We start from the raw sequence: 25570 nt of genomic DNA, 5'->3' as shown, positions 1-25570 counted from the left end.
AAATAACATCTAAGCAGAGAAACTTTAAGAAACGTCTCGCTATGTGGAAAATTATGATCCCAAAAAGACGGAAAAACCAGCAAATTTGCTGAACTCTGTCATCTCCGACACCTTGTCGTCAGCATCACACCCTTCAAAAAAAGGCCTAATAACATTGAGCCCAAAAGGTGCATATGATGGCTACAGTGGTTGCGCAAGACAAGTGACTGTGAATTCCTCCAAAGGTGCATAAAATCAGTGATTTCTCATCCTGACTTGTCGTGCAGAAATGTCACAGGAAAAGACCCTCTAGTGTGCGTGAAGTGTGGAAAAGATCACCCAGCTTCATACAGGAAATGTGTCACTTTTAAAGAAGCTGCCAAAAAATTACGAGTCGAAAGCAAACGCCCGGCACCAAAGCACAAACAATCGGCGGCCGAGGTAATTGTCCCAAATTTAACCGTAACAAAATCGGCAAAAAATTACAGCAACACCACTTTTCTGCCCTGGGCAGTTTGGGAAAAATTCAACAAAACCAGACATCCGCCAAGCACTAGTGACGAAAAAGACAAGTACTCCTAAAAAGACTGGAAACCACACCGACACCAAGAAAAACTCTGGTGAAAATCCAACTCTACGGACTTCAGTGGAAAACTGTCTACCGACTTGGAGGGAAACTTCAAGAAAGAGACACCACAAGTTAGCTTGAAAAATTCAAAGTCCAGTTCTACGGACTTCAGCACTCAGTCTACTGACTTGCAAGAAAACTGAAAAAATTCAGGAGCAGCAGTCTAAAAAAATTCCAAAGTCCAACTCTACAGACTTCCAACCTTCTACGGACTTGGGCTAAAACTTCGTAATTTCCTCGAAACCGGCAACCACGAGCAGCCCGCTGACCGAGAAGGCAGCAAAACCCGATGTCGAGTCACCCACAGCAACATCTGCAGACAACACGGCAGAATCTTCGGACTCTGGCTCAGTGGTCAATAAGAATTCTACGTTCGAAATGTATGAATTCGCTAAGTCATGCTTCGAGGATATCATGAAGATGAACTCTAGAAAAACAGGAGAGCTATCATAGATAAATTTCTCGTTGAAGCAGGGAATGTCTTGGTGAAAGATGACCATCATGAGCTCTCACTGAACTTATTTCATTTCAGGAATTTTTATTCACTCAGATTTTCTCATCTTTTCTTGATTTCCTTTCACCCAACTTTTTTCTATATAAAATCAAAAAATTTCTTCTCCAAAAATTTTTTCTCAAAATAATGAAAAAAAAAAAAATAAAAAAAAAATTTATTCTTGACTTCTCTTATTATTTTCTGAACTTTGAAAAATAACACCATAATTCTATCTCTGTATTTTACCTTCTTGTAACTAACGATATCGATTACAGGTCCAGCCAATCGCACCGACCAATCCCATGCGAGCAGAAGCGAAGCCGAACCTTGTCGCATCTGAGCTTTCCTCACAGCGAAGCATTAATCGTAATAACACGAGAAGGTTGCAGCCGGCATTTCACCTGCAAAAATTGAATTTTAATCGAAATGACCAATAGCCCATTTTATCGATTTTGAAATAAAAAATTCCCCCACATACATGCACTCATTTTTACACATACAGCTATGAACTTGTCTTTCCCTTCATACGTAGTCCCTGAGGCTACAATTTGTAAGCCCTTAGGGGCCAGGCCCAGGAAAATAAATTTCATTCTGGTCTGGTGCAGAACGTTCCAAAAATGCCATAAAATGGCTTGTGGGAGAGGTAGGGGCAGAGATGACGAGATTTTGCTGACAAGGAGGGGGGGGGGGGGTGAAAAATAGCTAAAAATTTTCTGACGGGCACTTGAATGACCCTTCTTCTTCTGCTCCCAAACATTTGTATAGCTTCAGATGGCTAGCTTTTCGTGGCAGAGATAAAACAACTTCACCTATAGTATTTTATTCCCAAATAGTCAACAACACAATGAAAACGCAAACCTTATGCAAGGCCCAATAACAAGAATATTCAGAAATGAGCTGTTAATAGTTCTCTGATTTACATATTTCCAGTGATTTTATTTCATACAGCGCCCTCTAAGTGAGAATAATTTCCTAAACCCTATGCAAATTACCAATTCCTTCAAATTGAAGAATTTTTTATACCAATTATGGGATGCTCTGTATATGATGTTTTGAAAAAATTAGACATTTCATTTATTTAAAAAGTATGGTACAGACAAGACTGAAAATACCCATGCCTAGTGATTCTGAAAATAGATGTCCTACTCAATAATATACAAAAACTGAGGGCTGCCACAATTAGAATTTCAGAATTGTATGGCATATCGTGTTTACAACTTGAAACAGATTGAGGCACATTGGCTCATTACTATAGCCCAGATTATATGCACTAAAAAAATTGTGAAATATGCTCTAAAACTACCCACTTAAAAATGCCAAAATATGCATTAAAAATGCAAAATATGCACTAAATCCTGAAAAAGTTAAAAATTCCAAAATACATACTAAAAAAGAGAAAATCTACGTAAAAAAACCACCATGCAAAAAAAAATGTTTTTAAAATGCATTTCTTAGAGCACATTCATTTAAAAAAAATATATCCCCACATATGTATATATTATATAGGCAAATAACTTTTACATATTTTTATCCAGGCATTTTTAATTCCTAGTTAGTCGTACCTGCTCAGAAACGAAATACCAGTAACTAAAGAATTTCCAAGGTATTTCTAAAAAAAATTAATACTTTTGATGGTATCTATAGAAAATATTTTGGACTTTTTACCAGGGCTAGAGGTGGGCGGGGCGAGGACAACTGTACCGGGTAACAAAATTTAGGGTGTGGCAATTTCAAGTGGAAACAAAGAAAACCATCATAAAATTGTTGAATTTTAAAGTTGAGGGCAGTGGCAAACAGGGCTGCAACTAGGGGGAGTAGGCGGTTCTGGTGCCCCAGGCACTGAATGAGAATGGGGTGCCGAATTCACACTTTAACTGCTTCTTCTACATTACAAGGGATGCCGGCTTGCCCCGGGTGACAAAATCATGTTTGTCCTGAGCGGCAAAAGTGCTAGTTACGACCCTGCTTTTTTAGCATTAATGCACATAAATTCATAAAATCGAAGAATTCTTAGCACAAGTGCATATTTTTGAAGGTTTATTGAAGCTCAATCACTTGCAGACGTGCCAACTTTTGAAATACAGAAATCCAGAGATTTCCCCCCCCCCCCTGCCAAGGCCGGTTCTGCATTACCCTGAGCAGAATATAATTCCATGCCAGTCTTTCCATGTAGAATAGAGAAATCACATCTACATACTGTTCATCAAATGTGTTTCCTTCTGTGGATGCTATCAGTGATTCTATCTTGGGTATATGAAACTCTTAAAAGCTTTATATTTAGCTTTATATAGCTTAGTTTTATATTTTCTTTCTGAAGACTGTTTAATCGGAAGAAACAATTTAAAAAAATTCAAATTACAAAGCTGCAGACGAAAAAACATGTTTAACACACAGCTGTTAACCCTTTACCGATTCTGGAAGGATACTGGGAGGTTCGTGAAAATAACCTATTTTTTGCTTTCTGAAATGGACTCGCCCAAACTTTTACCTCTCACCTAATCCCCCGTCTTTCCTTCCATTCAGTTCCTATTCATGCTGGCCACAGTGTTGCTGTTCATTTTTTCATTTCGAGATACCATGTGGAGACAAATTGTAAACTGAAATCACCCTTCTTTATATAGCATTTTTCTTTTATGTAAAGGCGTAGGCACCCAACTGTTTTTTCTTCATGAAAGACATATATATATATATGCATACGAGTAAATTTTATCCCTGTAGGCGTATACGGGTCCAGCTAAAGGTCCGGTTAGTTATTTATTCGTAAGCGGCGGTATATCGCCCTTTCTCTTTAAGATATTCTCGCCAACTTTGTCAATTTTTGTTATTTTGTAGAAGTGAACTATTAATATGAATTTTTAATTCAAAAGACAATTTCAAAAATTAGAAAAGACAACTGCTCCCAGATATAAACTTTCGTGTATCTCGATATGAAAACAAATAAGCTTTACCAAAAAAAATTCAGGCCCCATTTCAATTTTATGTTAGCATCAGGAGGGGGAGGGGGTGTATTCGTTGATTTTTGATTATGAGAAAGGCGACAGTATGAAGCTTGTAAAAACATGAAATTAGGTCCAGCCTAGTGTCATTTTTTTGAGTGGAGTGTCTGTGCTATGCTGACTTTTGACAAAGACAGAGCAGTAAAAATATTGGCAAAATTCTGCAGACAAATGAGGAATCAAATTTATTTTTGGTTCTGTCAGAGAAATTACGAATAACTGACGTTCTCCCCAGGGCCGCAACTAGATGCTTGGTCACCCAGGGCAAGTGCGCATTTTGGCACCCCTTTGTAAATGTTGAAGGTAAGGTTTGAGAATGAAATTTGCGCTCCCTCTGGTCCAGCGCCCGGGACACGAGACCCGCCTGCTCCGCCCTAGTTGCGGCTCTGGTTCTCCCTCCCCATTAGAAAACAAAAAGTGAAGATTTTTCGCACACTTGTTGCTGATGATACGTTGAAACTTACAGGCATACAACTAGGAACATGATCGGAACGTATTGGAGGTGAGGAGATAAACTTAATTTTTCCGCTTGCAAAGTTGTAAAAAGTGCTTTATGCGCAGTATATCTTCTTGAAAAATTTCACCCTGCTACTGTGCCTCTAGTTCCAACTATATTGAACTTCCTCCAACTTTTCTTATGATTGGGGGAGGGGGGTGATACGGAAGGGCATTATGTTTACCCATGCATACAAAAGCGACATGAGATATTCACAAATATACGGATAATCATTCAATCGTAATTCAACCTCCCTCCTCCCAAATGTGGCCCTCTTGCATTTTCAGTGCGAAAATGGGTTTTTCAAACTTGACAATGAAAGGACACAAATCCGCTGAACAAATTACAGCCGTGCCTTTTTTGCTCACGTTGACTGTCTTCTTATAAATAATTCTAACCCCAGTTGGTAGTAAACGCAGATGTTTATCAAAACGCTAGATCCGTAGAAAATGAGGTACGGTATGCTCAGATACCACTACAATCGGGCGACAATCAGAGGCGTATTTACTGTTTTGCCTCCCTTCTCCCATTCTATTCTAATATTCCTAGAATTCACCACCCTGGGAAACATCCGTCTTGGACTCCCGCTCCTGTGAAAATGCCTGTGTCTGTAAATCAGTAAATCCCACTTTGGGCCACTCGCCATGCTGGCATACTGTTTTGGTCATTCACGTGCTCACACAATCTCTACGTCCCCCCTTTTGGTCACTCACATGATAGCATACGCTCTTTAGGTTACTTTTTGGTCATCCACATGCTTGCACCCGATCAAGGTCATGATTTTGATCACTCATTGACCAGGTCCCTCGCTCTGTAGTTCTTTGCTTGGTCATTAACATGCTTGCAGCAGTTCTAGGTAATGCTTTTGATCGCTCACCGACCTGGGGTCACTTGCTCTTTCTTTTGGTCATCCACGTACTTGCACACGCTCTAAGTCAGGGTTTCACAATTCCCAGGCGCCAGGTCACTATGACGAATATAGAAATTTGGCATTGGCAGGGGCGTAGCCAGAAATTTCGTTTGGGGGGGTGGACCACTTTCATTTCGGGGGGGGGGGGGGACCAAAGTGACAGAACAATGGATTTGGCCATCTTTTTCCCTTTTTTCGGTCATTTTCTCACATTTCGGGGGGGACCAGACCCCCAAGTCCCCCCCCCCTGGCTACGCCCTTGGGCATTGGTGCCTAAAATGTTATATGCTTGATTGCTAAATTGAAAAAAAGTTTTTGGTAATTATACGTCAGTGTGTCTACCAACATGGAGAAGGGTTGCCGAGTCCTAGATAAGTTGAAAAATGACATTATTTTCAAAATAAAGCCATCATTTAAAAAAAAAAAAAAATGCTTGGCTCCTATGAAATTTGGCTGGCGTTCAAATTATTTTTTGATTTGTCAAGCCCTGCTCTAGGTCACTCACTCTCTAGGCAGAAACTGATTTATGATTTTGCCACTCTTCTCACATTCTACTAATTTTCTCAGGCACTCATTCCTCAAACCTGCCGCCCTTCGCTACAGCTCGCTAGGCCCCCCTGTAACAATGTGTTTTTCTCCCACATTATTTAGGTGTTTTTTTTATCATTGCACAGCCATTTTATGCACAAAAATGGGCATAATTGAGCCTGTGCAGTCTGGTGACAAATCCTAAAGGCAGCCATGTCCCACTAGGAAATCAAATCGTATTGCTAGAGATTTGTGTACTAACCTCTCAACTATCAAGCACAAACCTTGGTAATATGTTAAAGAAATAAAATAACACTTGCAAAATTGTGCACAAAATGAAATATACTACTATCACGGGCTCAGTTCATGTGCATGTTAATGTCCCTTTGCAACATGTGCATGTTAATGTCCCTTTGCAACATGCCCTTATACATACCGTAATTTTTTTGCTTTTTACCAATTTTTCCTTATTGCTTTTACAGTCCTAGTAAATAATATCGGTCGCCGATTAGTCATGTTTATCCAAACATAGATGGTTTTCTTTGTGTGAACTGAAAATATGCGTATTGATGACCGCAACTAGGGGGGGCGGGGGGAAGCAAGCGGAATTGGCGCCCTGGACAAGAGTGGGCGCCAATTTTTGCGGCTTGATTTCTCAACCCCCAGAATCATAACAAAGTGCTTTTATACATTTTTGTCACTAAAATTGCCACCCCCCCCCCTCAAATTTTTCGTACAAGGCAGCTGCCCCTCCCGAACGCATGATCCAAATATATGACCATTAGAGAAAGTAACAAAACATGCGAAGCATAAGGCCTTTAGGAAAAGAGTCTCAAGATTGTGAACGTTTTCAAACAGGACCGTTCCCAGTTTCCTAGTAAAAATTCATTTCAGCTTATGTAGAGAATCTTTTCATGTTTTTCATTCGATACGAGGGGCATCATCCCCATAACAATAATTGTTACAAAAGTACATTAAAATTCATTTTCACTTCTAAAAATATTATTGGGGAGTAAAAATGCTTCTTCGAATTTTGGGTAAAGGAAAGTTCTTTTCATGAGAGTATCAACATAATTGTAATAAAAAAATTTCTGAAAATTTCAGAAGAAGGAGGCTTTCAGAAGTTCAGTACGGATAACATTACACAAATGACACCGAACTTTCAGAAATCTAGCAATGTTCCAATAAATAAATTGCCAGGATTTTGTTCAGATAGAGCACCTGTTATGACAGGCTCAATAAATTGTGTTGGTATGCAACTAATAAAACAAAATTATTTGATGCTGCGTGTCCTTTTTTTTTGCACATAAGTTGGCTCTAATTGTAAGTCAAGTTCCAGGAAAACGCAACAATCGCAAAAGTACAAGATACCATAAATTCTAAATATCTAAACAATATAATCTATTATAGGCCTACACCCTATAAATTTTAGTAAAAGTATGTATTTATAAAAAGCAAAGCTTGGTTTAAAATAACACATCTTGATAATTTTAAAATTCTTCTCCCAAAATTATTTCGCCAACGTCGTGGGTAACAACATGATAGCGTAACCTCTTGTTTTCTTGTATTGTTGCAAACAACAGTAAGCTTTATCGAAGTGGAGCTTCCGAAATCCAACTGATGGGGCGTATACGCTTGTCTTTCTCGCTCCTGCCTCTGACGACAGCTGTCAATCATCCCTCCCTGCCCTTTCAAAAAAATGTCTTATATACCCATACCCCCCATCTCGGCCGGTTTGGATGTTTGCGTGTAGAGCCGTCTACGGCCAGATTGGTTTTTATATTAATGAGTTAATATAAAAACTTAGGGTTATTTTAGAGTTAATGGAATACAATAACGATTATACAGGAATTTCTGCAACCAAGGCCATGCCCCTGATAAATGATTGTCAATAAACGCTACGAAAACAGCGACAACGTGAAAGCTCACGTGAAATCTAATTTTCTGCCAAAATCCAGAGAAATTTTAACACATCCGGAGAGTGGGAGGAAGGATGAAAAATCGGGAGAGTTGGCAGGTCTGCACTTGTTTTTATAGGTTTTCAAAATAATATTGCCCATAATATTTTCATAACATCATTTTTCCCCCTGCAGGTGGGATTTAGTGAATTAATAGAGATCTTTGCAATATGTTGTAAATAACAATAGTTTTAATCCCACCTGCAGGGTAAAATAAATGATATTAAATAAATATCATGAGCAATACTATTTTGAAAAATTATTTAAAAAAAAACTGAGGTTCAATAAACCTCCAAAAATATGCACTTATTCTGAAAATTCTTTAATTTTATACATTTATATGCATTAATGCTAAAAAAGACCAAAATATACAAATGCATATAACCCGGCCTCTACTCATAGCTAAGAAAAAGAAATCACAGAATTCCATGACATTTAAAACTACAAAGTGCCAGAGAGAAGGGCCGAAAAAAAAATAATTAAACTATGTCATTCAAAAATATAATGATACCAGATTTCATAAATACTTACCCAGCCATTGCAAATATCCTAATAATTGAGAAACTTTTAGAACCCCAGTGATGAAATTCGAATGATATGCTTCCACTTTGTGATCATCAGATATCTTCAACTCTCATGAACAACAGATGAGAACTTTCATACCAAACTTTTTCATCAGCAACTCAATGGTATTTGACAAATGGAAAGAAAAGAAACAATGTGAGACATGGCACCAACAAAACCATATAGAAAAAGATGAAAAGAAAGCTTTTATCCATCTCCTTCGTACAACAGGAGACAACACAACCCAAAAAACACAGGCATCCATCCCTTTCATACAAACAAAAAATAAAAAAAAGACAAATCACAAGACAAGGACAACACACATTCATCCCTTTCATACAACACAATACATCACAACACAAAAAACACAAATCACAAGACAAGGACAACACACACATCCATCCCTTTCACACAACACAAGACATCACAACAAAAAAAAACACAAAACAAGGACAACACACGCATCCATCCCTTTCACACAACACAAAAAACACAAATCACAAGACAAGGACAACACAGGCATCCATCCCTTTCACACAAGACATCACAACACAAAAACACAAATCACAAGACAAGGGCAACACACGCATCCATCCCTTTCATACAACACAACACAAAAAAACAAAAAACACAAATCACAAGACAAGGACAACACACGCATCCATCCCTTTCACACAACACAAGACAAGGACAACACAAAATACACAAATCACAAGACAAGGACAACACACACATCCATCCCTTTCACACAACATAAGACATCACAACACAAAAAACACAAATCACAAGACAAGGACAACACATGCATCCATCTCTTTCACACAACACAAGACATCACAACACAAAAAACACAAATCACAAGACAAGGACAACACACGCATCCATCCCTTTCACACAAGACATCACAACACAAAAAACACAAATCACAAGACAAGGACAACACACGCATTCATCCCTTTCACACAACACAAGGACAACACAAAATACACAAATCACAAGACAAGGACAACACACACATCCATCCCTTTCACACAACACAAGACATCACAACACAAAAAACACAAATCACAAGACATCACAACACAAAAAACACAAATCACAAGACATCACAACACAAAAAACACAAATCACAAGACATCACAACACAAAAAACACAAATCACAAGACAAGGACAACACAAGACATCACAACACAAAAAACACAAATCACAAGACAAGGACAACACACGCATTCATCCCTTTCATACAACACAAGACATCACAAAACAAAAAACACGAATCACAAGACACACATTCATCTCTTTCACACATGAGTGCACAAAAAAAACCCCCAAATCACAAGACTAAGATCGTGCACACATCTATTCCTTGCACAAAACATGAGACATGATAACACAAGATCATAAATTCCGTATATAGCACATACATAATTGTAATGAGATATGATCTCCTCTCATGTTGTGGATGACAATTCACAGCTAGTTTGTGGATTTGAAAAACCTGAAAATAAAATTCTGTTACAGCAAATAACTAAATACATGAAATCACATCTCAGTAACGTTATGGTCATTTGATGCACAGGAGGAAAAATTAGACCGATAACTATGGTATACAACTGATTTTCTCTGCAGTTTTTCTCTTTCCATAACTCTGTTCTAGGTCTTGTTAGTTCACGCTTGAAAGGATTGAAAATGGTATCAAGCTCATTATGCTTTTGACAATCCTTTGTCATAATAGATGAGTGTCTTCTCAGCTAGAGCCTCCTCAATGCATATGCGTTAGTAAGCACTGGCTCTATTGTTCAGTGTTGTTTCCATATGAAGGTCTTTTTCTGGATATGTAATATATACTAGATTTTGGACCTCTAAGTTGTACCAAATGTAAAGGCTAAAAGTAGCAGTTCTCTTCGATTTCAGTACATAATCCACATATTAGAAATATACAGTACTTTGGGATCTACACAATTCTTATTTGTTCACTACTGTTATGAAAAATAAAGGAATGTGTGTACAGAATGGAAGATAAAGTGTAGATAACTATTATAATAACAAATATAGTGAAACTCCTTTAAGACCATTTGTGTTTTACCCAAAAGAAAATGAAAATAATAATGGATGTTTGCAGAGGTGACCGCCAAATAGAGGTTGTATAAAATAAAAACCACATTTCAGGGAGTGTGTCAAAGTAACGGTTTTCAATATAAAAAAAATCTTATGCTCAATTTATTTACAATGCCCAAAAACAGATACATGCACAATGAAACGTTGATATAACTAAAAATACCACTACAACAGTATTTTTTCAAATCTTGTTTGGAATAACCTATAGTCTGCAATGTTAAACTTCTCTCAATATAACAATATACTTGACTATTAACTATAAACTATTAACTATAAATAACTGACTATTAACTATAAACCCTTGGTTAACAATATTTTTAATGAGGATTTTAAAACCACTACAACATTTATTATTTTTTATACATTTTTTACTTGAAATATCTTTCAGTATATATTTTTACTTATTTCACATATTTCAGTTCTTCAGAGGGCGTCTAATAATATTGGTATTAAGCATCACCTAATCACAGAAAGTGTTCGGCATCACTACTTTTTGTGTGATACACCAAAAAGTGTTGTGATAAACCCCTTTACAGAGGCAATAAATCTAACTGAATTTGTTTTATCAGCTAATCAATTAAAATATTTTGCACTGAATAAATACTTTAAAGCATTTTTTTTTTCTTTTTTTTGGTGATATTAAGAACATTGATTTAGAAAAGTTTCTAACAGCAGCATAAATTTGATGGCACATGATGATAATGTTGCTTCTTGATATAACAATATAATTCCTCTATAAAGATATTTTTTCTTAGTCCAGTATCATTATGTATATTGGGATTTCAATATATTTTATGCAGAACTCGAAATACCAGATCATGGGAATTGTTATTCTTTAATCTGTATTATCCGCGAGACCTGTTCTTTCTTTTCAGCAAGTACTTTACATGTTATTTCCTTACACTTTTTTCACTCCCTCACTGTTGTTCTACTGAATCTCTGCCTGCTAAAAAGGGAAGAAAATATCCGCAAACCAAAAATCCCCCCATCCTGTACCCTACCCCAGTAACACATCGATATAGAATGACGTAGAGATTTCGATACCGTTTGATGTCGTTTACAGATATCATTCTACATAAAAAGGCATTCATTTATCTATATAGTTTGATGTTGAGAATCCAATGTCAAACTATATCTGACCTAACATTGTTTACCAATATCGTTCAGCGTAGAAATGCTATACATTTGTCTGTACAGTTTGATGTCGACCTATGTTTGACACGATATCGTCCAATGTAAAAATACTTTACATTTTTCGACGTAGTTTGATGTTTACATTATCTATGATTTACATTATTACAATATAAAACATAGGTAGACAGTTCTATTTCGAGAAGTCAGCCTGTTCTTCATCTCGTGGCACACTTGAATTCAAATAAAATAGAAAAATAATTTTTTATGATTTAGTCACAAAATTGTTTAAAAAAACAATTTATTATAATTGGTCACAAAAAATAAAAACTCAAAAGCTCTCAAGTATTCTGCTTTAATTTAATTTAATGTTAAATCTGAGTAAGTTAACACAGTTTACAATGTCTGCTTTGCTAGGTTGAATTTTCAGCAGGCACGGGGGTTTAAATAGCTTCTTGTAAGATTTATTATTCGTAATAGATTTCTGTATTCCATAGTGCCAAGTGCAGAAAAGATTGCTTTCCACAAATATAATAACATGTTAACGTGAACAGAAGTATTTCTCTATGCCTTTTTTTGAACAATTTTTGAAAATTCCTCCATTAAGTCATAACAAATGATCCATGGTCAACATTTTAACTATTGCCTTTTCTCAATTGCTCAGTTTCCCCTCTTACACATGCATCTTAATTTGGAAAAAAAAGTATGTTTCTCGCACTTGAGTACTCGGATACAGTATAATCAATATCTGCTGCTGCTTCAGACTTCTTTTAAAAATTAATCTGATAATTTCCTTAAAAAATTGTTATGGCACACTTACAATTCTCACGTAACACACTAGTTGAAAAACTCTGATGCATAAGTTCTAGTTAAGTTCAGAATTCAGTTTATGAATACTACTACACAAAACACTCATGTGTTCTGAACGTAAAAATAGAACTTTACTGTTCCATATACTGCCCATTACTGTTACAAAAGGTAAATGTAACAATATATTGTTATTTCTTCCCACTATAGTGCTTTCTATGCCCACTATAATGGCCCAGTTCAAAATATTTAATCAGTTATTTTTAATATTTGAAATAATTATATGTATAATAATTTTTTTTATTATAATTCAAACATCTTCTGTTATTGTTACTAGATAAAATTTTGACTGCTCAGAATTATATGAATAAAATAGCATTTACAGTCCCATTCAGTAAACCAGACCCCATTTGTCTGGTTTATGCTATCACAACAGGAGCAAATTTTTTAACTGTCTTATCAGCTAGCAACAACCATATAGCATTAGCCTTTGTCATCTTATTTACAAATATTTCCATCCTGATAATGTCATACATAAACGAAAAATTTGATTGATCCAAAAAGGTGTTTATGAGGATGTATAAAGATTATAAGGTCACACAAAGAGAACCACCAGCTCTGAATGCATTGGGAAGAAACAAAAACACACAAACTTGTTTTTTTCAACTCTTATCTCTATAAAGTGGCCTGGAATGGGGGTTGAATTTTCTATTATGTTTATGGAGCCTATTGTCAGTTTCAAGAAAAACTGGCTGCGAAAATAAATTGGCCAGGAATACAGGTCAGGTGGTCACCTTATGGAAGTTTCACTGTAAAAGGCAAAAAAAAAAAAGAGACTCACATTGGGACTCGAGAGAGGACAACTGTATTTTAAAATATACCAGTTGTAATTACGATGATTATAGAGGGTTTCCTGTAAGTGCTAATGCGGCCTTTATCTAATCAACCATTTGTCATAGAGCAGGCATCTTAATCTGTTGCTCACACCACGATCCTTGCTAAAATACTCAGAGTGCTCAATGCTTGTGTCCAAGTTTTTTTGTGCTCGAGAGCATTTAATCAACATTCCAATTAAACAAATTGAAGGAATTGTATTCAAGGATTGAAATCATCTCCTTTTCATGCATTCATATGTAAAACTTGTCATGGGTGCTCTTCTTTTGATGGTGGGTACAGGCAGTGCTGACGACTTCAACAAAGTTGAAAATCTCTGCGATAGATGTATGGTTTCAATTTAAAGAAATGCTCAAAATATGTTCAGAAATTACTATGTACCAGTTTTGAGAGTGAACATACAGTGTCACAAAATAGAAAAAAAATCAAAACTTTTATACAGTTGTCCTGTCCTATACTGTCCAATTGGAAGGTTGTTGCCCCGTCTTTCCCGAGTCCAACTCGCTTATATGCCCGGTATATACGTTCACACATCCTGTTTAACTATCTTTGTTTTTCTTCCCCCCCCCCTCCATACAGTTAAATTGTCAAAAATGTTGAATTGCGCCGGTTTGTTTTCCATATTGTGGTAGAACAGAATATATTTTGAGGATGATATCACTTTCCGCTATTCATACAAACGTTTTTAACAGCTGGCTGATGCGAAGATATATTTTGGAGAGAGAAAATTTAACTGCCCCTGGGGGTAATCGAACTCGCGTTCTTTCACTTTCCAGGTGAACCCCCTAGATCACTAGACTACAGAGGCAACGAACATCTGAATCTTTCCTTGGAGCTTGTGTGCACTGAACAGGACAGTCGGACCTAACTAAGGCCAAAGCTCGGGCTCCAAGGAAATATTGAGATGTTCGTTGCCTCTTTAGTCTAGTGCGTTCACCCAGAAAGTGAAAGGATTTGGATTCAATTCCCTGCAAGGGCAGTTGAATTTTCTCTTTCAAAAAAATATCTTCGCATCAGCCAGCTGTTGAAAACCTTTGTACAGAATATTATTCCCTTCAAGCTAAAATAATTTTTCTTTGGTTCAGAAATTGTAAGGAATAAGAATGAAATTGATTTATCAAAAATTAGATACCTTTTTTAATGTATGACAAGGCCCATAGATCCTTTGTGGAAGTTTTTCGGGTAAAATTGTGGTCAGTTGGAAAAAAAAAACTGGCCGGGAATTGAAGATAAAGACATTTAACACACACGTTTTCACTAAAAGCAGCGCTACACATACATGGAATCATTGAGTCATCATGAATCATCTATCATTACGACCCAATTAGGACATTGTGAACTAACTTGAGGCCACCACATCATGGTGATATAGTTTTAAAGCTTAGACTGGAGTTAACGTCTTTATTGAACATACCGGACAAATACGCAACACACTACTACTAATACTGTGAAAATAAAACAAACACAAACAACAATGTGGCGCCATCTGCCGAGGACTTCACAAACTCAAAACATTTAACATCATTTACTTCAACACATGGGTGCACAACCTCCTGCCCGCAGGCCAAATACAATCCACTAAGGTGTTCCATCCAGCCCGCGAAAGGTGTTCTGGTAAAAATGTATTTATAAATACCTAGAATGGCTATATTTCCTTCATAAAAATACAGAAAATCGGAATCCTAATGGAATAACACCAATCATAAAATAATTGTCACATACAAAGCTGCCAATTACAGCAAGAATACAAGTACAATTGACAATTACAGGCGAAAATATTGTCAAAGGTTGCCACAATTGCAGAAAAACCGCCAATGGAGGGAAATAGAGGGTTACAGCGAGTTCACAGTGTACAAAAATATCTCGCCAAAACAACAAATAATATGAAGTATATTTGACAAATATGTACAATGAATATATTTATACGATGAAATTAATTTTAATAGTCATGATAATCATAATATAGTTTATAAGTCATGAAAATAATCTGAATTTTTGATTTCAGTGAAAAAAAAATGAGAATTCAAGTAAGCCTCATTGAAAATAAAGGAAAAAAAACAGGACAGAAAACCGTTATAGTGGCCAAAATTACGGAAATGTCCTTTAAAAAATACAGACAATATTGTCACCCTATAACTTCCGGCGGGTGTAAATGAAATGGAGGTGCTGGCATACTTATTTATCTTATTCCAGCTTGATTGCTTATACCGAAAAGCAATGAGATCGGTATATTCTATAGATTGCATGAATTCAATTCCAGATTGTATAACATACAAAAAAATTAGATTATTTTTCAATTATCAACATAAGGACAATGTTAAGTTACCGACTGATTATCTGTGGATGATGTTATCACCATTTTTATTCCATATTATTGTATACATGAAATATTGTTGTTTATCATTTTCACATAAATTAATAAATTTCCAGATACACCAATCCCTGGGAAAGCTTCAATATCTCCTGGAGATGGGAAGCGTGGTGTGTCTGGTCCATCAATATCACCCTATATCAGTGATTCCCAACTGGGGGTGTGGGAGAGCATTTTAGGGGGTGCTTAATGAAAAAAATTTTAGTATTTTGATTGATTCAGGAAAATTAAAATGATAAAAATTGAAATTTTTCAATTTATAAAAAAATATGAATCATACCAATAATTTGACGCCTTATCTTCTAACTTCTGCTGGTAGAAATGTTATACAAATTTTACGTAGTAAAAGTTTCTTTTTCGTTTAGCGATTGAACTTGTTGTAAATTTTGATTGAAAAAAAAGTACCATTATTCACTTGAACTATATTTTTAGTTTGTTTACATTGGTACCTCGTACTATTAGCATGGTGTGCTTAGATTTCCTACTGTCTCGTGTGCACATGACTCAGGAAAAACGTCAAAAAATTCAGTCAAGTGTCAAAGAAACATTAATTTATAATTGTTGCGACTGGAATCATCAAGCGAAGAACTATTCAATGAATCTTTTTCGAAATCTCCAAATAATGCTAAAAAGTAGCAACTTTTTCAAGTTTAATTTTCAAATTAATTTTTAAAAAAAGCCAAAATAAAAAAATTTCCAAGCAGAAAAAAACATTAAACAATACGTAAAATAATTCGTAGAAATTAATTACTGGAATGTAATTACAGGAAAGGAAAATTAAAATTTTATTTTTGTAGCGGGAAAAATTATTTTTGTAGCCATAAAAATGTTTTTGTAGCAGCATTTATCAGTTTTGTAGCTATAAAATTTTGGCAGTAAATAAAATATGTACTTTTATATACATATATGCGGTAGCGTATACAGGATTACATTTTTTACTTCAAAAAAGTGTTATCTCAGCTCAGAAAAAGGTGTGTCTCCCCCCCACCACAAGGTACTTAAAATACATAGAAATTCCCTCTAGAAATGCTTTTTTTAAATTTTTAAATTAAAAAAAAAATTGAGACTTCTTGATATTTATATTTTTATATTCTCTCAATATCAACAAATGAGAGGCTAACATATGGTATTACAGATTTTTAGAAATAATTTGAAAATGAGTGTTTTTAGATTTAGCTTGTAGACCTGGTAACCACTAATTTAAAAACAAAATGAGAAAAAACTAAAGGAGATACTTAAAACTCATTAGAAAAGTAATTATTTTTCTTGTTTTTGCAGCTGATGCAAGTCTAAGTTATGCTTTTGTTCTCTTCAGTTTCAAATATTTTTGAACGTTTGATCTTGCTTCTTTCACCAGAATTTACCCATTTCATATTTAAAATGATGTGTTTCTTTTTGAGTTCACCCTTGATCATTGCCTCAGTTAGATTCAACATACTTTGAGATGACTTCTTTTCCCGAGTCATTTTTAGAATATTTATTCAAAATTCTCAGATATTCAAATAGTGTGATTAAAAATTAAATTGTTTGATAAAAAATATTAAAAATCGATTAAAACTTAAACTATTAGATATTTATAATGCAATGATTCTATTTTCACAAAAAATTCAATCCAAGTACATCTGTTTTCATTATCTAGTTTCACTGATTTGTGATTACTCTATGTGTATTTTATTTTTAAGCCTCTTTAACAAATTTCCAGTCTGTCGTTTTGTTTCCACGTTTACTATTATTAATTTTCTACTATTCATTCTCTTGATATGCTATTTCCGTTTACATCATTCACCAGCATGTTTAGTGTTCAATGGAAAATAGTTTCCAGATGAGCATTAATTAAAATCGCTTTGCCTAGAGTCTAGACCATGGTCATGGTTGGTTGGAACGAAAAGATAATTCGTGTAAGTGCTGTGCTTGTTATGCATTCAAGTGTTGCCATCTATCTTCCAAATCAAAAATTAGAATGAAAATAAAAAAATTTTCTGCAAATTTCAAACTATGGCTTTATTGGATGGAATAATTTTCAGAAACCATTGTAATTTCTGATTCATTTCATCTAGCTGGAACACAACACATAGTATACAATAAATGTGTGTTAGTTAAGCCCAGGATAAGAGCTTTAATGACTAAACTGCCTATGTTATTTTTCACCATACTACTCATGGCATATACAAATCTAAGTTTTCCCCAGTTAATTTTACTCATGCTGCTTATATGTCAGAGAGGCACCAAAATGTCTTGCCCAGGTGAGAATTCTGTCTCAAGCCTTGCCTGTTCCTTCACATGACTGCACAGGGGCTATTACATATATTTTTTCATAAGCGGACCTGTGAAAAATTGTGACCCGGGTGTGCTTAAAAATAATGACCTAGGAAAACCACATTCCTAGATGTGGAAGCCCCTATACCTGTCGGTATAACTGCTCTATCTCAAAGCAATGTAGCCTGAGTGGGATGACGATTAAAAAGAAAAAAAGACAGGTCCAGGATAATTTATTTCATAGGTTTGTTAGATCATCTCATATTTTATGATACAGACCAATGTTTCTCATAGTATTCAGATCTTGGAAGGGGTGATTGCCATCCTCTGAAACTGTGTCTGTTTTAGAATCAGCTATATAAACTGTAGATCCCAATACAATTACCCCTGGTATGCAGAATATGATAGAGATAAAATGGTCACTGTAGCTGCGAGGGATGCCGGCATGTTACCTTATTATTTTTATTATCGGAATGTCTACCACCGAAAGAAAAGTTTTATGAATTTTTTTTTACCTCAGCTTGTCTGCCTAAATAAGCTTTGCTGAAATCTTACATCAAATACCTTTCAAACAAACCAACCACGACCATGGTCAAGACCAGCGGTTCTCAACTTTTATGATTCGTGGAGCCCTTTTCAGTGTATAATTTCTATGGCGGAGCTCTGTATAACTCGGAGAGCCCTTTTTAGTATATTATTTATATGGCGGTACCCTTTAGGCCTCTTTTTTTATGTTTGTTTATCAAATTTATTGATTTATTTTATTATCATCGATTGGCCACGGAGCACCGGTTGAGAACTGCTGGTCTAGACAAGGTAATTTTAATTAATGCACAACTGGAAACAATTTTTCATGGAACACTAAACATGCCAGTGAATGGCATAAAAGGAAATGACATCAAGAGAATGAATAGTAGAAAATGAATAATAGAAAACTTGGAAGCAAAACGAGAGACTGAGAAAATCTGTTAAATATGCTGGAAAATAAAATACATGGAGCAATCACAAATCAGTTAAAGATAAGGAGTGAAAGCAGATGTACTCGGATTGAATTTGTGTAAATTGAAGGAGTCTAGTTTTTTTGGAGAAATAGCTGGAAACAGCGATTGAAGGTTTTTGTTCTGTGGATGAGCGGTAATTCGCGTAGTCTGACCCCATTTTATACGTTGTTGGAAACCTAGGCACCGAATCCTGGGGAAGGGGACCTCAAGCTAATTCCAAATTCTATTTGTAGCCCAAAGAAATAGAATTGCAGGGAGGAAAAATGATTTCATGGAAAAAGCTTTTATTGTGGCATAACTTCAAAATTTCTTAAGGGAAAATTTTGTTTTTGGTGCAAGATGGTTCTGAATTGAAGAATTTTGGCATTTTTGTAGCAGAATGTAGCAAACGAGTGAAAATTGTCAAAATTGTAGCAGAATGTAACAGACATCTGAAATTGCAGCAGTTTGTAGCAGATTTTCCACTCCTGTAATTACAGGAAAAAACCTGAATTTTCTAACAGATAAAAAACTTATTATCCAAGGGGTGTGAGAAGGTAAGTATCATTGCTCTGGGGGTGCAGGAAGGAAAATAGGAAGGGGCCACTGGCCTATACATGCAAGCTTCCAGCCTGAAAATGACGGAAATATTGCACAGACTGAAAAGGTTGTGCACCCTTGTCTTGTATAGTCTTGCAGGTTATAACAAATACAAATACAACGTCACAACAGGCAAAATGCCCAACGAGGTGGCTGAGAAAAAGATGCCCATAAAAATATGGATGTCATATTTCACAAATACAGAAACCCAATTAAAAATGCAATTAATAAAAATTATAAACAATATATACGCACAATAAGGTAGGTAGAAAAAAAAACCGTCTGGTTGAACACCTGTTTCAAGATAAGGTTTTAAATGATGGGCTGTGGACATCCACCTTCCCACCCATGCCCTCACAAGGGTGGGGCTGACAGGACTCTAGCCCGGGGGGCATGGGAAAAGTCTCACAATTTTTTTGTTCCCCCCAGCACTCATAGATCAAAAAAAAAAATTCACAAAAAAATTCTTTTGAAAAAAAAAATTGTTTTTAATCAATTAAGAAAAAGTTTCATCCCCCAAGGCAAGTTCTGCATTGCCCCCGAGAAGAATATAATTTCATGCCAGTCTTTTCATGCAGAATAGAGAAATCACATTTATACTGTTCATAAAATGTGTTTTCTTTCGTGGATGCTATCAGTGATGCATTCCTTTCCTGGAATGCTGACTGACATTATAATAAACAAAACAAAAAATTATATACTCGGTCCCTCCACCTGGGATGGGGATAACGTCACTCCATACCATCAAAGCGTTTGTATTTGACATGTTTATTCTTTCGTTAGAACTTCCTCCTTAGCAGAAGGGCCGCCTTTACTAGATGCTGGGCAAGTGCTCCCTTAGACCCTTTCAACCAGTGACATGTTTATGGGGGGGGGGGGGGGGGGGAGAAGCAATACCCCAGGGCAATGTCTCCACATCCTAGAGCAGTGCCCCATAAGCTGGGATCTTTGCCAGACTTTTCACAGGGCCCTTCTATAATGAATTTATAGTATGTAAAAAAAAAAAATCATGTTAATTGTCCTGGGCCGGTCTTAGATAAAGTGGTGTCCCCCCCATATTTTTAGGCTTTGGTTGGGACATTATCCTCATCATCTACACCTGAATCCGTGCAGGCTTCCCCTCCTAGGGGACAAAGAATTTATTTTGACTTAAATTGAATGTATTTAACTTAACAAGCATAAAAACTAAGTTATAGTTGATTAATTCAGAGATTTGAAAATAATGAAATACAAAACATCACACATTTATGCAAGATACTCATCACTAGAGCCTCGAAGTTCAGGCACTAAAAATGGTCGAAATAGGCAGGCAAAAAAAGGCACTAAAAATGCCTAAAATAGACACTACAAAAAAAGGCATTTATAATTTATGGAAGAAAGAAAATGTAACTAAAAAATATGGTGTTAAGGTCAAAACTAGCTGACAAATTGGTTGCACTTGATCAATCTACGGTTGTAATTACATTATAAACTGCATTATTATCCAAGGTTAATTGAGATTTAAAGCCCAAAATAAAATGTTAGTTAGACCCTCTGGATTGGGCCAATTCCAGGGCCGCGGAGCCTGTAGAGAAAATGATCTATGGAACTCCTTCCAGTTGCGAATAATTCTCGCTTATTTGTTGTATTATTTGGAATAATCATTATCATTTCCATAGTTGAAACCATATACTGTAGCTACTTTGTTCTTTTGTTGTAAAAAAATTAGTTTTTTTTAAATATTGCCACACATGCGGGACTCCTTCAAGCAAGGGGCTCTGTGTTTGATCTGCCACACACCACTAAGAGTGTTTGGCTAATTTATTCGGATACTAAATAACTATGTGAAATAAATAGGAGGTATGGTTGTTTACAGTGCATTTATAATGTAAATAAATTTTTTAAAAAAATGAGTCCCTATGATTAACACCATAATTAACCAAATTCCCTAACTTTCAGATCACTTATTCGCATTTTGAATGGGCCTGAAAGGTTTGCTTTGTGACGATAATCCATACTGAGAGTTGAAAAATTAAAAAAAATAATAATTCTTTTGTTCTCAATGCTCAAAATTCAAAATATCCAAGTTTTGCAGATTATGGCTTCTGAAATTCACTAACAAACTTAAAACAGTGTTAAAATAGGCATTTATGGCAGGTGAAGTTCAAGAAAGGCACTTTTATAAAAAGTATGAAAAAAGGCATTTACAGCATTTTGCCTGATTTTTTGCGCTTTACATCTATCTCCACACTTATTTTAATTTTTGTAGCGAAATACATGAAGTGCATGCATCATGGACTAAATTGTTTGGACTGGTTAAATTAAAGTGATATTCCTGCATGATTTCTTTCATATTTATAAAACTTACCGATTTCAGTTGAAATGCCCGATTTTAGACTTGGTACTAATCAACGGGGAGGGGCGGGAATTGTTTTTTCTGACTGTAGATATTTTTTTTTAACCTTGGGAACTTGTTTTTCAACAACACTTGAATTCATGGCTGAACATCCCTGAGGTTAAAAAAAAAAAATATCTATAAAGTGAAAAAAAAAAAATCTTACATTTTTGTGCAAAGAGGCCTTTCTTTCACCCCGAGAACAACTCAGGTCTATCACCATAGGCAATTTACTACCTAATGAGTTGTGCCATATGTGTAAGTACCTAACAGTCTATATATAGTACATACATATTTGCTGTAATTGCACAATACAATACATACACTTTTTTCAGTGGAGAATTTTAAATCGATTTGAAACACAAAATACTGAAATTTATTCTGTACTTACATATCCCAACACATCTTCAGATGGGAAATTTATAGCTGGTTTGAGAATTTGACTGATCTGAAAATGAAGTAAAATACAGTATAGGTGCTACAATAGATAAAAGTTTATATTTTACAAAACAGGTGCTATGCAGGGGGAAAGATTTTATCCAGACAAATCCAATTAGAAACTATTTATGTGAACGCATCTCGTTTTGTTTACCAAACCAAATGAGTTATACAGTCCGACCTTTAACAAAAGTTTGAATCAATGAGAAAATAAATGCATTTTGTTTAACAATACTAATTGTATAGCAATTCTGTCATTTATACAAAGTGGGGGTTTTTTACGGAACGAGAGATTAAAAATTGAAATTTGAAGAAAAAAAAAATGAAAGTGAAAAATATGTAAATGAAAGGACAACGACAAAACTGAGTTTTGGTAACATGGAAATAATGCATATGACAAGGAATGACTGTCAATCAAATGATTCAGCAAAAGACCTATCAGGCTATCGCCCTTTTTACAGTTTGTTGTTAATATGAAAAAACAGCAAGAGAAATGTGCATAGAAAATGAAGATAAGAAACCCAAAATGACTAATTACAATTTCAAAAACTTCTGAGCCCTTACTTTACTTCCAATGCAAATATGTTTTCATGTGGTTGAACGTGTGAATTGACTCCAAAATTTTCCTTCCCCGTGTATTCTCGTCTTTACTTTTTTGGGAAAAAATATCCAAAAAATGCCCAAATGCAAAGTTTTTACTGTCAAAGAATTTCAACTGTAAATCATGAATGAATAACAGAAGTAGATTTCTTTCTATGCAATATCAGCTTCATAGTAAATCATGAACTTGCTAAAAAAATTGGGGGGGGGGGGGGGGGAGAGGGAGGAAATCCATCAAATATCTGATATAACATTATTCATGCTTGCTACAACTAATTTCCCCACTTAACTTCCAGAATTTCATTGTTTTCCCTCAAAAACAGATTTAAGGAGTGACTGGATAGAACAAGTATTTTTGCTGAAAACGAGCTCCTCGTTATAAGCAGGTTCGAGTGTATTGCCATGCAATGAGATAGGCGTAAAAAATGTATTTGCGTTGTGGCTGGTACTTCATTTAAACCAGGGGTATCTTTTCAGTCTGAGCTTCCTCTCCTCCTCACTGGAAACAAATTGGTGTCATATCTCGTTATCTTGTTACAGTAGAACCTCTCAATAACCGGCCATCCGAAAATTTGGTCCGCTAACAAGAAGTGTCTGTTAAGGAACGGCACAATACGTTGAGTTCTATTGACATAATATTCCAATGAGTGTTTGTTATGGGAGGTTCTGTTGTATACATGCTTCTGTATACTTTTTTTTAGAAACATACTTCTGGGGCCCAGGTAAGGTGTTTCCCCGCAGATTAAAACCCTTATATTATCTGAATGTGGTTAACAGTAAATATAACTGGATGGTTACCATCTGTTTCAGTTTGTTGGATATTTGTGTGGTTTATTTATTTTTTAAAAGGCTAGTCACATTTCTTATTTACTGCACCTTTTTATTCAAATGAATGTAAAACAAAAATTTCGGAGTTTGAAAATGATCTAAAAAAAAAATGTTATGAAGGTAAGGTTATTAAAAAGTAATGCATGACATTGGATACAATATGGCTGTAACATACTCCTATGGCCCTATTGTGTGATGCCATATTTTTTTCCCCTGCACATTTTAATTCCTTCAATTCACCCCTCAGGGCAGTGATTCCCAACCTGGGAATTAACGCCCCACGGGGGTGATGGAATGCTCTGGAGGGGGGGGGGGAAGACATGGGTGGAGATAGACTTGGAAGTCTGGAAGGGGCATGATGATGATGTCAATTCATATATACATTTATACATTAGACCAGTCGACTCCACCTTTGACGCTGTCCCCCCCCCCCCCGTATCTCCGCCCATGGGAAGAGGGGGGGGGGGGCTAGAAGCTACAGGTATAACATAGAATCCTATGGGTTGATTACGTTGGGGGCGATGGAAGAAAAAATTTCTGAAAAGGGAGACAGTGAGACAAAAAAGGTCGAGAAACTATGCCTCAGAAGTAGCAGACAGTAAATTGTTCCAGATATGCTCTGGTTTTAATAGTGGATATTAGATAAGTATTGATACCCAGCAAATATGAATAAAAATCTTTATCTACCAAACCACATAGATATGTGTTGGTTACATTGCCAACAGCTAAATAGTATTGGTATTATATGTTCTGAAGGGTGCTTCTGATGTTTGGATGTTTCTGAATCCCTGCATTAAAACAGGATTCTGATTTTTTGTTTTGACTTGCTTTATCAGCAAAATATATTTCCATTCTTGGTTCTTGTCTCACATAAAAAAAACCATGTTCTAATTATATGTACTTGCAATTCTCCCATCTACTTGCTATTTATGACTTCAATTGTATAATTTGTACTATAAATAAGACTTTTTTTTTGTTTTGGGTTGTGTCTATCATAATGCCCCAATCCATTAAAAAGCATGCCACTCATTTACCAAGGTCAATGAGGTTCCATTTTTTTTATCTATTATTTATGACTATGGGAACTATACCTGGAAGAGGTTCTCCCTTATATGATCATCATTTAAAACCATACTAGATGACTCTTATTCTACAACCATCCCCATAATAGGACTCCTAGGTATAGGCCTAACAAAATCCACGTACACAAAGAGACAATATTAGTAATAATAAAACTGTTCAGGAAGAGAACATGGAAAGAACTTTCTTCTTGAACAGTGCCTTCTCATATCTTTTCATTGTGGTTTATGTCACAAAACTAAGCTTCCACAAAGACAGTATTTTATAATTCCAAAAAAATAATAATAATAAATTCTATGAGCATGAATTTCATGGATCCCTATTAAAAAGCATTTTAATACAGTCTTTAATATGAAAAATATATAATTGCATTCTCACGAAATTGTGTTTCCAGCAGTTTGCATTAAGTATACTTGGAACAGAACTTTTTTCCATCACTTTCTATTTATATTCCAGTTTTTGAAAAGTCGCCACAATTTTTTATTTTATTTTTTTATCAATAGATTTTTAAAATTTTCTTGAAATTTTCGAGTAAACGGG

At 35.5% G+C, this 25570-nt stretch overlaps 1 long non-coding RNA gene across 1 annotated transcript in view; it reads right to left on the bottom strand.

Annotated features, from left to right (window-relative positions):
- Positions 1 to 1261: 1261 nt before the first annotated feature.
- The window catches only part of LOC149063783 (uncharacterized), a 44163-nt gene continuing 19854 nt past the window's right edge, over positions 1262 to 25570 (bottom strand). Inside the window, exons 3-5 of the long non-coding RNA XR_016196095.1 lie at positions 22476 to 22532; positions 8520 to 10051; positions 1262 to 1501 (exon numbers count right to left, since the gene is read on the bottom strand). This is a non-coding gene — a long non-coding RNA (uncharacterized LOC149063783). The remainder of the gene's footprint in view (positions 1502 to 8519; positions 10052 to 22475; positions 22533 to 25570) is intronic.

The sequence above is a fragment of the Pholcus phalangioides genome, unplaced genomic scaffold (genome assembly GCF_987345545.1).
Source record: "Pholcus phalangioides strain wild (caught in Gottingen) unplaced genomic scaffold, Ppha-v1.0 ptg000043l_1, whole genome shotgun sequence".
Classification (NCBI taxonomy): domain Eukaryota; kingdom Metazoa; phylum Arthropoda; class Arachnida; order Araneae; family Pholcidae; genus Pholcus; species Pholcus phalangioides.
Note: the sequence above shows the minus strand (reverse complement) of the source record. Positions and strands in the feature narration are given on the sequence as shown.